The sequence below is a fragment of the Marmota flaviventris genome, chromosome 3, assembly GCF_047511675.1.
Source record: "Marmota flaviventris isolate mMarFla1 chromosome 3, mMarFla1.hap1, whole genome shotgun sequence".
NCBI classification, from domain to species: domain Eukaryota; kingdom Metazoa; phylum Chordata; class Mammalia; order Rodentia; family Sciuridae; genus Marmota; species Marmota flaviventris.
The window spans coordinates 17275172-17294059 of NC_092500.1; the positions used below are offsets into that span (position 1 = coordinate 17275172).

The following is an 18888-nucleotide window of genomic DNA, read 5'->3' on the forward strand; positions in this document are numbered from 1 at the left end:
TGCAGGAGCAGGAGACAGCTCAGCAGGGTGTGCGTGTCCCCCTGGGCAGAGGGGAAGCCCAGGAGGGCTTTAAACAGGGGCTGAAAGGAAATTGGTTTCTATTTTTTAAAATCTCATTCAGAATAAAGCATTGGCCCTGTAATACCAGCAACTAGAGGCTGAGGCAGGAGGATCGCAAGTTCAAGGCCAGCCTCAGCAATTTAGCAAGGCTCTAAGCCACTTAGCCAGACCCCGTCTCAAAAAATAAAAAGGGCTGCAGATGTGGCTCAGTGGTAAAGCGCCCTGGGCTCAATTCCCAGTACAGCCAGGGCGAGGGGCAACTCTGCCAGGTAGACCTTTACCTGTGTGCGCTTACCAAGTTCTCCATCCCGTCCCATCCCAGCCCACTCTCGGAAGACTCCAGACCAGGTGAGGGGGATTGGGCTGGCAATGACGGGTCCTCCCAGGGTCAGGAGGGGAGAGGCCAGGGAGACCCAGCAGGACACTCACTAACACGGAGAGCCCCGCCCCTGCCTGAGAGGGCCAGGGCCTCGGAAATCGTTGCCAAATAACGGGGCAAACGACTGAATTCACGGGCTCTGGTTCTGCCTGATGCTAAGGCAGGGATCAAAAGAAGTCAGAGACCTCCCTCAAGGCCAGCAGGTCACCTGCCCCACAGCAGGAGCCAGGGAGCTGGAGAAGCCTGGGAACAGAAGCCACAGGACAGGCGTGGCCCAAGAGGGACCTGGGTCACTATTTCATTATCTCCCAAGTCCTGGAGTTTAGGAAATGGCTCGAGGACAGGCACTCCTGAGATCCACATCTGTCCCTCTGGACTCCCCCCACCCCCCACTGAAACGTGATGTTTTAAAAGTGCAGGTTCTTGGGGGAATCCCTCCCCTCTCCATGTCCCCAGGTCCCCTGACAGATGCTCAGTAAAAACAGGCTCCGCCGAAGCAGAGAGGGGCTGAACTTTTCTGATCGACTCTCACTGTTGACCACTTTCCTAAAACACCTTGGCCCCGCCTGTGTGACTCGGCAGGGGTCCACTTTCATCTTGGTGCAGTTGGGTATTCCTGAAGTCCCCAAAGAGAAAACGCAAACATGCCAGAGGCCGTGGCTATGCACACCCGTGCTCAAGGACCCGGACTCCCCCCACACCCAAGAACGCAGGGCTTGGCCATTTCACAGTTGTGCAAACATCAGCGTGTTCTCACGAGAACCTAGGTGACAGAAGCCCATCACTCCTTGTGGCTTCTGGAAGCCATCAAGGCATGTGATAAACAAGACGTCTGAGGCCACTGCCAATGTCACAGGGCAGACTGTTTGACGGTGAAGAGTTCTTAGGAGCAGAGGAGAACACTCTAAAATCATGCTTAAAAAGCGTAGCCTGATGAAGGCGAAACTAGGAAGTCGTCACCATCACTGCCAGGAGTCCAACGGTACGAGCTCCATGCTACGTCACCGGTGGTGCAGTGGGTCTGTGGAGACCCGCATGGCCCCAGGCCCGAGAGCAATGCATGGCGCCAGGATGTTGTGACAGGTACATCACCAGGCAATAGGGACTTCTCAACGCCATTATAATCTTATGGCCTCCAATGTACGTGCACTGTCACTGACCAAAATGTCATTACACAGCTCATGACTACCTGAGGCCGCTGGGAGTCTAACTGCACCTCCGCCATCTTTACCTCCTACGGACGCCAAAGAGCCGGGAGCCAGATGTGCGGCTGGGCCAGCGGAGCTCGGCTTTCCTCAGCAAACGCGGGCCCACATTCTCCAGGGTGCACCTGCTACAGCACACTGCCCTGTGAGCAGACCTTTCACAGGATTTGGTCCCCAAGGGACCTAGAACTTTCTCTTCTGTTGGGAGGGAGACTTCAAGGCCAAGAGCTAGGAGAGGGCCAAGTGGACAAACAACTCAGAAGTCCCCAGGCTCCGAGTGCAAGCCGTGTGGGTGTTTGCACACCTCCTTGCTGAAAAACGTACCTGAGGTCCACCTTGGCCAGGGACTTGTTCCCAACGGCCCCAGCTCCTCCCAAATGCTGTCGGCTGCAGGCCTGTGCCAAAATAAGCCTGCGGTGGCTGTTGCAGACTCTAACAGAATCGGGTTCTGCACCCTAAATTCAGACGGTGAAGTCCTCGCCCCCCAGTACCTCAGGATGTGACTGCCTTTGGAGGTGGAGACTTTAAAGGTAATCAAGTCAAAACAGGCTGTGGTAAGTACGTGAAAACCAGGGATGCACACACACAAAGGAGGCCACGGGAGGCCACGGCATGAAGGAGGCCAGAGCAAGCCAGAGGCAGAGAGAGAGGAGCAGAACCTGACCTGCCAGTGCTCTGACCTAGGTTCTGGCCTCCAGAACCCGGAGCCACCTACTCTGGGGCATTTTGTTACGGCAGCCCTGGCAAGTACAGGAGCGAAAACCAAATAGAGCACGTACACACACGCGCACTCACGCACACCTCTCTACTCAGCCCCCCACCAGATCCCTGGGCCCCTGCTGCCCGTGCTGGTAGGGCTTGGCCTCACCCCCTCCCATGGGGTCCTGATGGGCAACCAGGCAACAGGAAGCTTCCTCTCCCCCTCCTTCCATCAAGTACCCCCCAACATGCAAAGTCCAGTTCCCTGAAGTCCCAGGTCCCCGGCTGGCGAGGCAAGTTATAGAGAAAAACCAGTCACCTAAAAGACACAGTCACCAGGTAAAATGTAGCTCTCTGAAAAAGGGACCTGTATTTCAACCATTCGAGAATACACACAAGAGCCACGTGTGGTGGCCCACGCCTGTAATTCTAGTGGCTCGGGAGGCTGAGGCAGGAGGATCGCGAGTTCAAAGCCAGCCTCAGCAATGGCGAGGCCCTAAGCAACTCAGTGAGACCCTGTCTCTAAATAAAACACAAAATAGGGCTGGGGATGTGGCTCAGTGGTTAAGGGCCCCTGGATTCAATCACCGGTACCCTCCCCTCCCCCCAAAAAAAAAGAATACATACAACCAAATGGCCCAGAACTCCACCTCCACACAGTGAGAACCAGGTTTTTGTTTTTGTTTTAAAGAAATGGCTGCAAGCTCTCCCCGGTGCATTTTCACGGGACTCTTCTCCTGACCTGCTGGAGCCCGCAGGCTAAGCTGCCCAGTGAGCTCCGACAGCCCCTCGGCCTCGTGCAGAGGCGCAGGCACTGAGGGGCGCGACCGTGTCCCACACCCCTTCTTTCTCAAGGCGCAGCACCGACAGGGAAGGTGCGCAGGGAGAGGCGGTCCTCACCGTCAGTCTGGTAACTGTTAGGACAACAGGGTCGTTACAAGCAAGAGTTTCCAACAGTCCTGGGCAGAGGGAAGGCTATTTTCATAGGCAGACGACACTAGAACCACCGCAGCCTGCGCTCTTCCTTGAGACCACCAAGGGACTCACCAGACACCGAGGTAGGACTTTGAAAGGTCCCCACCAACGCGTGCTCCACCCAGGCTGCCTCTCACAGAGACCCCACTCAGGGGACTAGGGTTTACTGGCAGAACCATGGCAGAGACCTGGTGAGCCCCTCCCCCAGGGCCACTAGACAGGCTCCTGGGCCAGGTCACCAGGTCACAGGATGGAGGAGGGGCTCCACAGGCCTTCCCCGCTCTGGGGAAGTCCCCCTCCCGGGGCAGGTCTGCTCAGGGGCTCTTCCAGCTCTGAGACTCCAGGACTCTGTGATGCAGTCTGTCCCAGGGAGCGGCCCTGGCAAGGGGGCCTCTCATGTGTGGTCATCAACACCACGGGGAGGCCTGACGCCAAAGTTCCAGGGACACACCCTCAGGCCAGTCACCAGGCAGAGGACTCACAGGCCTGGCCACGAAGCCCAGGGTACGCTCCGGCTAGCAGGCCCCACAGTCCGGCCATGCTGGGTCACCAACAGGCAAAAAGCCAGACCCCCCTCCCCCAAATGAAGGGACTCATCATTCCTGAAAGCTGGGAGCACCCGGCTCCATCCCGACTCCTGTCCATCGGCCATCATCAAGAAGGGGGTCCTCTCATCTCATACCCCTTCTCCGTATTAAAAACTATCACAACGACCTGAAGTCATTCCTCCCATGGATGTGAAGGGAGGGAGGCGAGAAGCCGGCCTTGACCGCTACCCAGGGGCCCGAGCACACAGACGAAGGATCATATTTTCCCTAAAGAGAAAAATGTAAAGGTCAACCAAGAATGACCAGCAGGGCCGAGCACTGGACGCAGCTCAGCCAGGACAACTCACAGCGTGGGAAGCAGAGGAAGCTGGGCGGAGGAGACAGACAGACAGACAGACAGAAATAGAGACAGAGGAAGACAAGCCTCAAGCCAAAAACGGCTACGCAAAGGCACATAGTCAGGCTCCTTAGATCACCTGCTCCTTAGATCACCTCTCCTTAGATCACCTCTCCTTAGATCACCTCTCCTTAGATCACCTGCTCCTTAGATCACCTGCACCTTAGATCACCTGCACCTTAGATCACCTGCTCCTTAGATCACCTGCACCTTAGATCACCTGCTCCTTAGATCACCTCTCCTTAGATCACCTGCACCTTAGATCACCTGCTCCTTAGATCACCTCTCCTTAGATCACCTGCACCTTAGATCACCTGCTCCTTAGATCACCTGTTCCTTAGATCACCTCTCCTTAGATCACCTGCTCCTTAGATCACCTCTCCTTAGATCACCTGCACCTTAGATCACCTGCTCCTTAGATCACCTGTTCCTTAGATCACCTCTCCTTAGATCACCTCTCCTTAGATCACCTCTCCTTAGATCACCTGCTCCTTAGATCACCTGCACCTTAGATCACCTGCTCCTTAGATCACCTCTCCTTAGATCACCTCTCCTTAGATCACCTGCACCTTAGATCACCTGCTCTTTAAATCACCTGCACCTTAGATCACCTGCTCCTTAGATCACCTGCACCTTAGATCACCTCTCCTTAGATCACCTGCTCCTTAGATCACCTCTCCTTAGATCACCTGCTCCTTAGATCACCTCTCCTTAGATCACCTGCTCCTTAGATCACCTGCTCCTTAGATCACCTCTCCTTAGATCACCTCTCCTTAGATCACCTGCACCTTAGATCACCTGCACCTTAGATCACCTGCTCCTTAGATCACCTGCTCCTTAGATCACCTCTCCTTAGATCACCTGCTCCTTAGATGACCTGCTCCTTAGATCACCTTCTCCTTAGATCACCTGCTCCTAAGATCACCTGCACCTTAGATCACCTGCTCCTTAGATCACCTCTCCTTAGATCACCTTCTCCTTAGATCACCTGCTCCTAAGATCACCTGCACCTTAGATCACCTGCTCCTTAGATCACCTCTCCTTAGATCACCTCTCCTTAGATCACCTGCTCCTTAGATCACCTCTCCTTAGATCACCTGCTCCTTAGATCACCTGCACCTTAGATCACCTGCTCCTTAGATCACCTCTCCTTAGATCACCTGCACCTTAGATCACCTCTCCTTAGATCACCTCTCCTTAGATCACCTGCTCCTTAGATCACCTCTCCTTAGATCACCTGCACCTTAGATCACCTGCACCTTAGATCACCTCTCCTTAGATCACCTGCTCCTTAGATCACCTCTCCTTAGATCACCTGCTCCTTAGATCACCTGCACCTTAGATCACCTGCTCCTTAGATCACCTCTCCTTAGATCACCTGCTCCTTAGATCACCTCTCCTTAGATCACCTGCACCTTAGATCACCTCTCCTTAGATCACCTGCTCCTAAGATCACCTGCACCTTAGATCACCTGCTCCTTAGATCACCTCTCCTTAGATCACCTCTCCTTAGATCACCTGCTCCTTAGATCACCTGCTCCTTAGATCACCTGCTCCTTAGATCACCTCTCCTTAGATCACCTCTCCTTAGATCACCTGCTCCTTAGATCACCTGCTCCTTAGATCACCTCTCCTTAGATCACCTCTCCTTAGATCACCTGCTCCTTAGATCACCTGCTCTTTAGATCACCTGCTCCTTAGATCACCTCTCCTTAGATCACCTCTCCTTAGATCACCTGCTCCTTAGATCACCTGCTCTTTAGATCACCTGCTCCTTAGATCACCTGCTCCTTAGATCACCTCTCCTTAGATCACCTGCCACCTAAAATTGGCACATCAGTAATTACAACCCGGGGGGTCCCCAGATGGAGGCGGGGGGCCAGCAGGAAGTCTGAGGGCAGAGGGGTCTGCAGCTCAGGGACCCACGATGATCCCCACGATCCTGAGCACACTGTGATTCCCCAACACAAAGGATGCTGTGATCTGAATCCAAGGCTCTCAGCAACCTGAGAAGCCCTGAGCGTGACAATGGCAAAGAACATGACAAGGGGCCTGATGTCCCCTGTTTCTGCAGGGGACATCTCAACCCAGTCCTCATCTCAACCCAGTCCAAAGTTGGGGCTGGGAGTGAACGGGCACCATTCAGCTTCTGGCTGAGCTGCAGGCTGGGGACAGTGTAGGTCCCAGTGACTGTGGATCCGTCCTGGGACCACGGCCCCACCCAGCTCTCCTTGCTCCTGCAGCTCTGTGTCTGGCCCACGGGCAGCCCTTCTTGTCCACGGAGCACACAGACCAAAGTGACTGTCCCTGGAGGGGCCCCTCCCAGTGTCTACTGCAGCCACTCCCTGTGGCAGAGTCACACGTCAGACACACCAGTCGCTCCGCCTTCCAGAGATGTGTTTCTCAAAGTGAGCCAGGGAACCCCCTGTGGCAGCTTACTCAGAATCTGATGAACAGACTCCTGGATTCCCCCTTCACAACTCCCGGGTCCAGCGCTCCAGGGGGACCTGAAGCAGCTCCCCAGGTGACTCACAGGGAGGTTTGAGGCTCACTGATCTAGAGCAGCAATCCACCCCTCTAAGGTCCCAATTTGCTCCAAGTTTCTAAGAGAGGTTTGAAAGGGACACACTTCTGGAGCCACAGCTTTCTGGAGTCTGACTCGCCCCCCCCTAATTCTGAGACTGTCTAGGGAATCTGACTCCCAGCACCCCCATTCTTATGCCCCCGATCTCTAGACTGTTTCCCAAAGAAAGCCGTCCTCGCCCCATGCCACCCTTCTAAAGCCTGCTCCTCCGCCACGCCCTAGTAGTTCACCACTACACAGGTGCCCGGGGACGCCTTCTGCCCCACTAACCATGATGAGCATCGTGGGCATGTCACTGACGATCACCACATCCCTGGACGGTGCCGAACCCTAAACCTGCATGAGCTCACTAACTTTAGTCCTCACCAGAATCCATAAGGTAGGTAATACCGTGATACCCATCCTGCAGATGAGGACACCCCGGCTTCCCCTGTCCCCCTTGTCACCTCCATATCACCACTCTGAACACAGGGCAGGTGATCTGTAACCTTTTTTTTTAATTTATTTTAATTTTTTTTTACTTTTTAGTTGTAGTTGGACACAACACCTTTATTTCACTTGTTTATTTTTTTTTTTTAGGTGGTGCTGAGGGTGGTGCTGACCCAGGGTCTGGCACGTGTGAGGCGAGCGCTCTACCGCTGAGCCACAACCCCAGCCCCTTTTTAAATTTTTTTAAATAATTTTTTTGGTGGTGCTGAGGATTGAACTCAGGGCCTTGGGCATGCGAGGGGAGCACTTTACCAACCGAGCTATACCCCCAAACCATGTAACCTGGGTTTTATAAATTTGAGAGTACCGAGTCAGCCACACTTAAACAGATTTCTCGACTATGGGGCTTCTCAGGGCATTTAAGATGTTCATGCAGTCATGGACCAGCAAGGTGGGGCTGCCCCTTTCTTATCTTGAGTCAGGGACCATGACTGTCCCCAGGCACCTGCACACTTCCCTGACAAGGACCCACTGAAAGACGGTTTGTCCCTGACATCTCACTCCAACCACCGTCAGAAGGGGAACAGGAACCGGGCCACTCTGACCACGAAGCCATCTACTATCCTCCCATCTGACCCCAATTCCCAGTGGCAGGATGGCCTGGGTGCAGGAGAGGCGGCAGACTCTGGCGGCCAGTAGTGGACAAACAGGGACTGCAGAGTCAGGTGGGCCCGGGTTCAAACCCTCCAGTCTCCTCCAGGCAGGACCCTGCGCCTGCGGGAGCTACAGAGCGTCCATCCAGCCTCTGCCTCCTCAACCAGGCCACCTTCGTCCCCAAGAAGGACAGCCATGAAGCCCTCCCTGACTCCACACCTCCCCCACTGCCACTCGCTCGTCCCTCCTCTGTCCTTTCAGCCACTCAGTGGACTCTGCCTGAGCATCTACTCAGCAAGAGGCCACACCCAGGAACACATGCTCATGGAGCCTACGGAACAGAAGATGCAGAGAGACATGGAAAACTCTCAGGGATCCCCGTCCACACCCCGGAGGCACACTTTTGGACGGACCCCTCTGGACGCACTTCCTTCTCTTACTCTCCAAAACTGGGGGCAACTGAATGGTTTGGACTGAGGCTGACTGTATGCAGAAATGAAGGGCAGCAAAGGAAGCCAGCGTGCGTGGGAAGAGGCGGGATCGCGGGACCCAGAGCGAGAAGGCCAACCCGAGGAAGCAACGGGGCTGAAGGGTGAGCTGCTGACCAGCCACAAAAGCAGTTCAGATGTCGATCGAGAGCCTTCCGTGGACTATGTGTGGACCAGAATCGGCATGGAAGCCCAGTGAGTAGGAAAACAGGGTACCAGGGAACTTCCAGGGACAACCCCAGGGGTTAAGACCCCCTAGTGACATGTGAATTTCAGCTCCACCAGGTCCCGCACAGCACCGGAGACGGGGTGCCCTGCTGTAGCCACCCAGCTTCTCTGAGATGGGAGGAGCCCGCCAAGATGCCCATCAACCATCAACTGCAAGACATCATGAGGGTAAGACTCCATCCCTGGAACCTTCTCCCTGCCTCTGATGGACCCCCTTAAATAAACCACCAAAGAGCCAGTTTTTAAGTGTTCTGTCCCAGCTCCTACCAGGACTGGAAGAATCTATCAGGCCCTCTCTTTAAACTATAATTCTGACTTTGTCTTTTATTTCTTCACTCATTATTTCAGACTCTGATTTCCTCAGATGGCTTATCCCCTCCTGAAGAGGAAAAATTCCCCTCGCGGGCACTGGCCCCCCTCACGATGGCAGGAAGAGCTTGGGGATTATAAGAAACTGGAAGAAGCTGGTGATAGACGCACGCCTGTAATCCCAGTGGCTCAGGAGGCTGAGGCAGGAGGACTCAGGGTTCAAAGCCAGCCTCCACAACAGTGAGGTGCTAAGCAACTTAAATAAATAGATACAAAATAGGGCTGGGGATGTGGCTCCGTGGCCAAGTGCCCCCAAGTTCAATCTCTGGCACCTCCCCACCACCAAAATAAAAAAAAAAAAGAAGAAGAAAGAAAATGAAACTGCAAGAAGACAGAGTGGCCCAGAGTCCAGTTGAAAGGGGAACAGTGAAGTCCCAAGAGGCACGACCAGATCATGTGGGTCCCTGAGGCCAGGTGAAGGATGTAAAGAAAAGTCAGGGGAGGGTACTGAGTGGGCCTGGGAGACTCTAAGCAGATAGCTTGGGCTAAGGTGTGGGCCACGGATGGGGTGTGAAGGGCGGGCAAAGGTGGAAGCCAAAGTCCAGCTTCACCAACACCAAGAGAGGGACCACGATGGCATGGCTGGTAGGGTGACAACCAGGGTAAAGCACTGAGGGTGAATCTAAGAGAATTCGGAGCTAGTTCACCAGAAGACGTTGTAGATAGCAATGAAACACACAAGAAGACGACCCGGCTGATCTGAAGTCTAGCTGAGGTTAGGAACCACCAACCTACAGTGAGCCCAGGGCGGGGGAGTAGCTCAGGGGTAGAGCACTTGCCCAGGATGCTCCAGGCCCCGGGTTCCCTCCCCAGAACCAGATGCACATCCACACGCACCGAGGCACCCAGGTACTTTACAACAAGGCCTTTCCAATTCTGCCTCACTCACTAGGACAGGCCCTGTTCCAGACAGCACCAGAGACTTCAGAATGGAAACCACTCAAGAGATGGCAAAAGTGGGCGCCTCGGAGACACGGAACTGAGTGGGATGGGGACACGCAGATTCTGGAGTGAGTGGGACCTCAGCCGAAATCTGCAACTAGGGTCAGTGGAGGGATTTCTCCGAGTCTGCCCTCCTGTCCACACGGTGAGGACAGCATGTATGTCATCAGGTCACGGGGAGAACCTGAGGGCCCACGGGCAAAGCTCCTGACGCACCAGCGCCCAATACCTGTGCACTCTGACTCCAGCAGCTCCACCTCCTCCGAGGACCAAAATCCTGTCTTTCTGTCTTAGAGAGTGAAATGGCCTTGCAGCTCCTGGACTTTCCTCTCAGTAAAGGCCGACGTTAGACTGCGGGGAGGGTCCAAGGAAGGGAAGCAGTGGCCGCTTGGTATAGGAAAGTGGTGGGCCCACTTGTCTAGGGGACAAAGGGGACTCAGGGACAAAAGGGTATGCCAGAATTTAACAGAGCTCAACCAGAAGAGCCATGCTCTCCCGTGTCCTTGGGCTCCCTACTGAACGTGGCTCTGGGTCCACTGCCTCAAGAGGCCCTGCCCAGCAGGTCAGCAGCCTCCAACCGGATCCGATGCTCCTGGAGCCAACAGTGACCAGTCACAGGGGAGGGCAAGAGGGAGACACGAGTCGGAACAGAATATGAGACAAAGAATGGAACCATTTTTACACCGACAACATCTTCTGGGAAGAAAATCAAGAGAGCATCCCATCTGCCATCGCAGCAAAAAGAACGCCATGTTTTCTCAACTCGCAGTGACGGTTCTGTCCAGATGGGACAGCGATGTACCAGGAGCAGCGAAGGCCTTACCAAAGCCCTCCCCCTTTCTCCGCCCATTTTGCCATTTCTGACATGTTGTCCCACCAAAGTACCAGAGAAGCCATGGAAGGTCCCCATAGAAAGAAGCCAAAGCTGGAGCAGGGGACCTCGGTGACTGGCTGTTGGGGTTTGAGACCTTTTCTCTCAGCGCCTAAAAAGACCTGATCCGTGCTCCACAGATGTTAGCGTATGACGGTGGATTTTTTTTTTTTTTTTTATGATGGCTTCTCTCGGTGCAAACTGACAATAACTTCTCCCTTGATGTCACACAGAGCTGAAAAGCAGCCTCCTATTTCCCATCTCGTAGCTGAAAACTGGGGCACACAGAGGTGGCATGGTCTCCACAGAGTCCCAGCTGGGCACAGGAGCAAAGCTGAGAAGCCACAGCCCCCGAGTCCAGCATCTCTGGATGGGTCCCTGCCGGGTCAAGGCAAGACTGTTCTTCCAACCGCACTGGTTTTCTGGGGCTGCCATAACAGAGCCCCACAAACCTGGGGACTTAAAACAACAGAAAGTGACTCCCTCCCAGCTCTGGAGACTAAAAGTCTGAATCAAAGCATCAGCCAGGGCCATGCTCCTCCAAGCCACTAGGGAAGGATCTTTCCTTGTTTCTTCCGCTCCTAGAGGTGGCTCCTGCCACCCCTTGGCTTGTGGTAGCAACACTCCAACGTCACCTCCATCACCCCAGGGCCTCTTCCTGTGTATGCGTGGCTCTTCTCTTATCAGAAAGACGGCAGCCATATAGGACTCAGGGCCCACGTTTGTGGAAACTGCTGGAAGACAGAAACACTCCTTCTTTCTATTGGGATTGCTCTGGAGCTTGGATGGAGCCACTTTGCCACCATGGGGAGAGAGCCAGAGGACGAGAGGTCAGATCTGGAGTCCCCGGGACCTGCCACACTGACTTTCTCAGGTCTCTGAGGGGGAAAAGGGAGGGAGGGGCCCCTTTTCACTTACAGCAATTTGGGGTGGAAGAAGTTGCATTGCCTGAAAGACTCCTGACCGCACTCCACGACTTCTTTAGAAAGTGGTTAGAGACAAGTTCAGGAACCCAGGCAATGCCAGCTAACCACACCGACAGTGACACTTGCCTTAGGTGTCCCTCACTCAGGCACTTTTAAAGTTTCCTCCCCTGTCGTCATTTCCAGTTCTTAAAGGATCCCTCCCAGGGACACCCCAGGATAGGGTAAGGGGCTCACTGCCTCACCCACAGCGTGAGAACCAAACCAAGTCATGACACCCCCTGCAAAACCAGAGACCAGACGGTCACTGCCGATGGCCACGGGTAACATCTCTGTTTCCCAAAGGGCTAAGCCTCCCTGGCTCTCTCAAGGTGGTCCCTGGGTGTCCAGGACTCTGACCAGTGCCCTCCATCCGGGCAGGCAGCCCACACTCTGGGGCACCCTGCACACGTGTCTGTGAACACAGCGTCTGAGCAGACTCACAGATAACCCAGGCTAATTGGCCACATCCTACCTAACAGGAAGCCTAGTAGCCGGCTATTTTCGAGCCTTTCTCACTTCCCCTCATCCGCCTTACCACAGGGCTAAGCTTCTGGGAAGTCAGGCTGGACACAACAGGGCCTGTGGGAGGGGACCATGGCCACTCCAGAACGCAGGTATAAAAAGCCAAGCCCGGGCAGAGCAGCACTGGGCAGCATCTGCCAAGCCAACCTCCCGTCTCTACCTAGAGTATCCTGGGGGGGGGGGGGGACCTGGTGTGGGATGTGGAAACTGGGAGGGACTCGAGTTCACCTCAAGCCACCCTGGGGGGACATCTGGGGGGGGCTCCATTTTAATGTCAAGAAGCGACTTTCCATCATTATTTCAAAGAAATAGCATGCAACTTCAAGGTTTATCATAGCTTCTTATTTAAAGGGTGAAATGTTTCTTAACTGAATTATTAAATGAAAATACATCCAGGCCTCCCCCTTGGAAGTGCAGGTGACGGAGATGTGACTCAGGGGCCCCATCAGCTCTGTGTGTGTGAGTGTGTGTGTGAGCGTGTGTGTGAGTGTGACTGAGTTAAGGGTTGGTTGTTTTTCTCTCCCTACTCTCACCCCCACTTCCTGCTTAGTGGGGTCTGTCCCCCCAAGCCTGAGAGCGTCACCAACACACAGCTTCCTGGGGAGGTCTCGCTGTGAGGGTGCTCATAATGGCACATGTCTTGAGAGGTGAGCAGGGGCTCCTGGCCTTGTCCCTGGAAGTGCTCCCACACGTCTGAGTTCCTTCCTCCATCAGCTGAGGACACTGGGGTACGCACTGCCTCCTGACTCTGTCCTTGTGTCTTATCAGTCGTCCATTGGCCTTGCCACCCAGGGGCCACATCTTGTCTGGGGGCCTTACGCTGGAAGTTGATAAATCACAAAAATCTACCGCTCAGTTCTGAAGCCTGGGAAGTCCAAGATCAGGGGACAGGCAGAGGTGGTGTCTGGTGAGGACCCATTTCCAGGTTTTCACTGCGCCCTCAGAGGGCAATTCCTCTTTACAGTTTTCCTCCCAGGTCACAGAAGGAAGTTTTTCCTACAGACATTAGCCCCACACTTTGCAGAAAGAAGAAGGTTCTGGGCGTAGCACATGGAGTCATGGACCTGGAAATCCCAATTCTACCACTTAGGAGCTGTGTCACCTGAACTACAAACCTTCTCTGAGTTCCCCCCAAAAATGAGGTTGAGGACAGTCCTCCCTCCCCAGGCTGCTGAGAAGCCTGGCTGATTCCGCACAGGTAACGGGCACGTAGCACGAAAGCAGTCAAGACACACATTTTTGTAGCATCTCTATGCTGACGACCATCCACAGGCCTCTCCATCAGGCACTGAGATTGTGGGGGTGGCTTAGGACAACCCACCATGCTGAAGCGCTCCCCTTTTCTGGAAAACCTGTGGATAGAGTAGTTTGTGACAATGAAGAAAGTTCTAGTTTCTTCCCAGTTGTCTAGCGAAACCTCTCCTGACCCTTCTTGGCTCATTCAGCCAGACATGCAAATCATACGCACTCAACCTTCGTTTTACTTCAAGTCTGTGACAGGTCAGCAACTGGGGACACAGTCTGCCCTCCAGACACCTGGGACCTTGCATGGACCAAAATCTAAATGAGCATCCGTGCTGAGACCGAGGCAGGCTCTGGCAGGAGTCTGAATAAGACATTGCCAGACACCGTGGGCTGCGGTATAGACAGATACAACCTCCTAGAGACCAACTTGGCTACACCCACCAGGAGCCTGGGAAAGTTTATCTAACCTGTGACTTTCCCTCCTGAATATTTATTTGAAAGAAGCATTAAGAAAACTCAGACAAAGATGTAAATACAAAAGGTATATCGTGGCAGTTCTTAAAAGAAAAAAAAAAAAAATCCTTTCCAAAACTGCTGAACAAAAGAAAATGACTAAATGAAAACACATCCGTATGATGGGACGTTGTGGCATTTAAAATTGACATGAGAAAAGGCCCCCGTCTCAGTCCTAAGTGGCAAAAGCAAGACCTACCATAATACGCAGGTTGATGTCGTCTCTGTAAACACACACACACACACACACAGGCCCTGTGGGGTAGGCAAGAGGGAAATGGCAGAAGGAGCCCAGTGGGGTTACCAGACCTGATACATTTTAGGCCAACAAGGTGGACGCCATTGACACCCAGATCTTGCCTGTGTTGTCCTCAGCACTCAGAAGTGAGCATCGGTGCCCATGGCGAGCAACTCAATAAACGCTTGTGAAGGACTGAATGAAGGACCAGGCCCAGCTCCCCTGTCCCTTCCTCTTCGAGGTTCCCTGACCTCCCCTAAACCAATCACACTTTTTTTTTTCCCCAGCCACGCTCAGCCGTTATTACGAAGCATCACAGCCAACAATTACGGGTCTGTCAGCACTTGCTAAATTGCAAGTTACTCAGCTGCAGGAACCAAGCCTTATTTAGGTTTGTCTCCTTCGCCAGATAAACGTTTGGTCAATAAACGTTTGCGTGATGGATGGAGGGGTGGACGGATCTGAGCCTCTTCATACTAGAGTTAACAGTAATTATTCATTTTAATTACAACCCCACTCTCCTGGAAATGTGCATCAATTTGGAGAACCACTAAGAGAATAAGATCCGGGCTGCAAAGAGGCCTTAGAACTTGTCTAAGCAGTGAATGGCAAGATTGTTAGTGGGTTTAGCCTTGAAAGGCTTCCTTCTAACAGAATCTTGCTCAGAACCCCAAAACATGAAACAGGCAAGCGGCCAGTCTGATGGGAGTGAGGTGATGGGCGCCTCCGGGCCCTCCCATTTCCTCTCTGACCCTGAGTTATCTGTCTTGACCCTCTGGGCTCCAAGGGGTAGTCTGAGAACTGCCTTTTGCTGGAAGTGGGGTTTTCCCAGACGGGAGAAGCAGCGGACAAGAACAAGTTCCCTAATGTCGCCCCACCCTCTGCCCTTTCCACTGAAGGGCAGCCCCTTCCTGCCGGGGTTTTATAACAGCGGCTGGCCAGCTGAACTCCTTACTCCATTTATTGCTGCTTCCTATGAAAACAGAAGAGGAATGTCGCTGTGACTCTCCAATGACAACATCCCTCACATCCCTCGGATTTCATTTGTAGGAAGGCACTTAGGATCAGACTCTGTATTTATTTTTTAAATCTCAATTTGCTTTTCCAGGCACAGGAGACAGCATATGTCCCCAAAGGATTCTCTGCAGAATCCCGCAGGGAAGAGCCCAAGCCGCTCCCCAGAGTGACATGGATTATCCTACAAGGCGGAGGCCCGCATTCCCAGCCCAGCAACACCCCAACCCCCTGGCTAAGATTTTTAGGCGCATAATTGTCTTTGGGATGGGGGTTCACACTCTCCCAACGAAAGCTCTTCTGTGGCGAGCAACGAACAGATGATCTGCTGGGTTCCTGGTTGCAAACCTGGACTTCCATTTTTGAACAGCAAAATTATGCCGAGAGCCCTACACACAATAAAGCGCAGCTCTTAAAGGATTTCACTAATTCCTCCATTTTCAAAATAATCTCCATTCCAATAAGTCCATAGGCTCCCAATAATAAGCCCTGCTTTAATTAGACCTTCCGATCCCGAATCTCCAGATCCTTCCAAGTTTGTGGGCACAAACCCAGAAGCCTCTTCAGCTCGCCGGTCCACACACCCCCTTTAAAAACAAGCTGCCGTCGGTGAAGACACTGTGACTTCTGTGATTATTATGCTTTGGGATGGGTCTCCTGATGATGAGGGGTCGGTGGGGAAATGGGGGAGGGGGCCTAAGGTGATGAGACCCCCCCATGAGAAAACCAACTCAGCGCCAAGTGCCGCTGTCTAGCAGAGAAAAGGAAGGGGCCCCCCCAGAAGGGGCCTTGAACTCGATCCTGAAAGTCCGGCGTGCCTTTTTGTGTGGAGTATGAGCTGGACCATGCACCCCTCTTCTTCCCCACAGCTGCCTACAAGGAACTCTGATAGGAAGAGGGCAGAGCACAGTGTCTTCCCAGGGGACGATGAGCTCAGGCCCCACACACCCTGTGCCTGGGTCTCGGTTCCCAGGAGGAAGTGGTGGACTTGGGCCTTCATTGCAGGGTGCACCCCGCGGCAGCCCCCAGCTGCAACCTGACCCCAGATCCACCCTGAGCTCACATGGAAACCAGAAATTCTCCTCCCTGGGAGGAGCGACACACTCTCCCTTTCTCCTGCCACTTCTTTCAGGGCCCTTGGAGGGCGAACCTGGGGGCACCATTAGCAACCAAGAGACTGAAACTCAACCTCCGAGGCCTAAAATTTTGGCAAGAGCAATGCAAACAGGGGAGTTTCAAATCCCACCCTAGAGTGCTCTGAAACCCCGTCTTACTTTGCACTCGGTGCATTCATGAATTGTCTCACCTCCCGCTAAATGATAACAGAAACTATTCCAAAATGTCCCCGAGGTCATTTTGAGAAAGTGGGTTTGAAACTTCTGCATTTCCACTGAAACAGGAACATTCAAATTAAGCTTAAATGTCACTTCTGAAAAATAAGAGACCCTGAGTCTTCTATGGCTCCCTAGTCCCAAGAATAAGATTCAAACTTGAGAGCACTCAGCGGCCTCGGGTCTCCTGCAACGTCCCCTCCACCCCTGGGCCCCCAGTGTCCCCAGACATCCCTTCTGACGGCCTCCCTCCCCAATGAACAAGCAGCTCACCTGGGCTGTTTCCTGTTCCTTCCACATGCCCCCAGCGGACTGCTACTCATCCTTCAGGGCCCAGGGTAGATGTCACCTGTCCCTTGAAGCCTTTCTCGACACCTCACAGTGGAAATCCTCATCCCCCTCCCTGCTTCTTCCCCTTCATTCTGTCTCTCTTTAAATCCCCAGTCCCCTGTGGCCCAGGAGACCCCTACTCCTGTGCGCTTCTGTCCATCCAGAGGATTAACCCCTCCTTAGCTGGGCCGTGGCCCTCCAACCTTGCATCAGAACCACCGCAAACCAGACGCAGGCAGTTCCCTGATCATCGCTGGCTTTCATCCCCAGGCCTCATCTGTGGATGGAGCTCGTTAGGATCTCAAGGGAGAGCCACGCCTCAGAGGGCCACTGAGGAGCCAACGGCCTGGATCCTCTTCCAGTTTCCCAGGCTTTGAAGATACCTTAGAAGCCTGTCATGACCTCAGACACACGACTTCCCCACCAGATCTCCCCTTTAACACACTGAGTCCCAAGAGAGTCAAACTCTTTCTTCTCAAAAGGTAGAGTCCAAAAGGAAAGACAAGGTCCCCTTTAAAAAAGTGGGGGAGGGGAGGGAAAAACACAATCCTCGTCCAAAGCACCCAGAGTGCTCCAGTCCGTTGGAGCCACCTGCCATGCTAGCAGCCGCCAGTCACAGGTGGTTACTGTGCATCTAAACCGTGGCTAGTCCAAACAAAGTAGGTGTCAAATACACAATGGATTTCTGAAGGCTTGATATCAAAAAAAGAAAGAATAAATGCCACAATTTTTCTTTATCCATTTATCCACTGAAGGACATCTAGGTTGGCTCCACAGTTTAGCTACTGTGAATCGTGCAGAATATTACTCAGCACTAAAAAATACTAAGATCATGGCATTTTCAGGGAAATGGATGGCATTAGAGAAGATTATGCTAAGTGAAGTTAGCCAATCCCAAAAAGAAACAAATGCTGAATGTTTTCTCTGACATAAGGTCGGTGACTCAAAGTGGGGTAGGGAGGGAGAGCATAGGTGGAGAATTACCTCTAGAGAGGGAATAGGGGTGGGAGGGAAAGGGAGGGAGGATGGGAATAGTAAGGATAGTGGAAGGAGACGGTCATCATTATACAAAATTCATGTATAAAGATGTGAATTTGGTGTCAACATACCTTACATACAAACAGAGATTTGATACACTGTGGTCTAAAGGTGTATTAAGAATTGTAATGCAAAAAAATTATGAATGTAATGCACTCATCTATCGTGATGTATGTAAGAAATTAAAAAAGAAGATTATTATAATGATTTTAACACTGGTTAGTTCAGATATTCATCCCACCTGTTTCTTCTTACTTCTTCCTATGTGGTCACCAGAAAATTTAGTTACGTATATGGTGGGCCACGTGCTTCTACTGGACAGCGACGCCCTAAAAGGGTCCTGGGTGAGACCCTTACCAACAGATGGCTTCCTGGAACACACTCATGACTCTGATGATGCAATCACCACAGCTTTGACAGCTGTCCCTTCACTTGGGGACCATGGTTATCAAAAGGGTCGCTGCTTGGTTCTTTTCAACGGCGGCTCATTGTAGAATCAAACTGAAAATCAAGTTTGTAATGAGAAGTGCACACCTGCCCCTCCCAAGCAGGAGGAACCCTGGGCGGCCGTTATCACTAACACGCGCATTCCTGCAACAGACCCTTCCTGAGTGAGGACGACGCACCAGATGTTGAGACGCTGTGGGGAACAAAGCATGGCCCCTGTCCTGAAGGAGCCAGTCACCAGTGCGGGTAGGAACAGAGAGGGCCAAGCACTAGGTAGTCTGGGACGCGGAGAAAGGCCACCATTCCCAGACTCTGAGCAAGAGAAGGGGACAGAGGAATCACACAGGAGGTAACCTAGGAACTGGACTCTGACCTCGGGACACAGCCAAGCTGAAGAGAGATGAGGGTCACATGCAC

At 53.0% G+C, this 18888-nt stretch overlaps 1 protein-coding gene and 1 long non-coding RNA gene across 3 annotated transcripts in view; one reads left to right on the plus strand and one right to left on the minus strand.

Annotated features, from left to right (window-relative positions):
• The window catches only part of Chst11 (carbohydrate sulfotransferase 11), a 216464-nt gene that overhangs the window by 185226 nt on the left and 12350 nt on the right, over positions 1 to 18888 (minus strand). The window lies entirely within an intron of this gene.
• On the plus strand, positions 11530 to 15745 carry LOC114099502 (uncharacterized). The gene is made up of 3 exons (XR_003583916.3): positions 11530 to 11702; positions 14599 to 14702; positions 15420 to 15745. It is a non-coding gene; the product is annotated as an uncharacterized lncRNA (long non-coding RNA).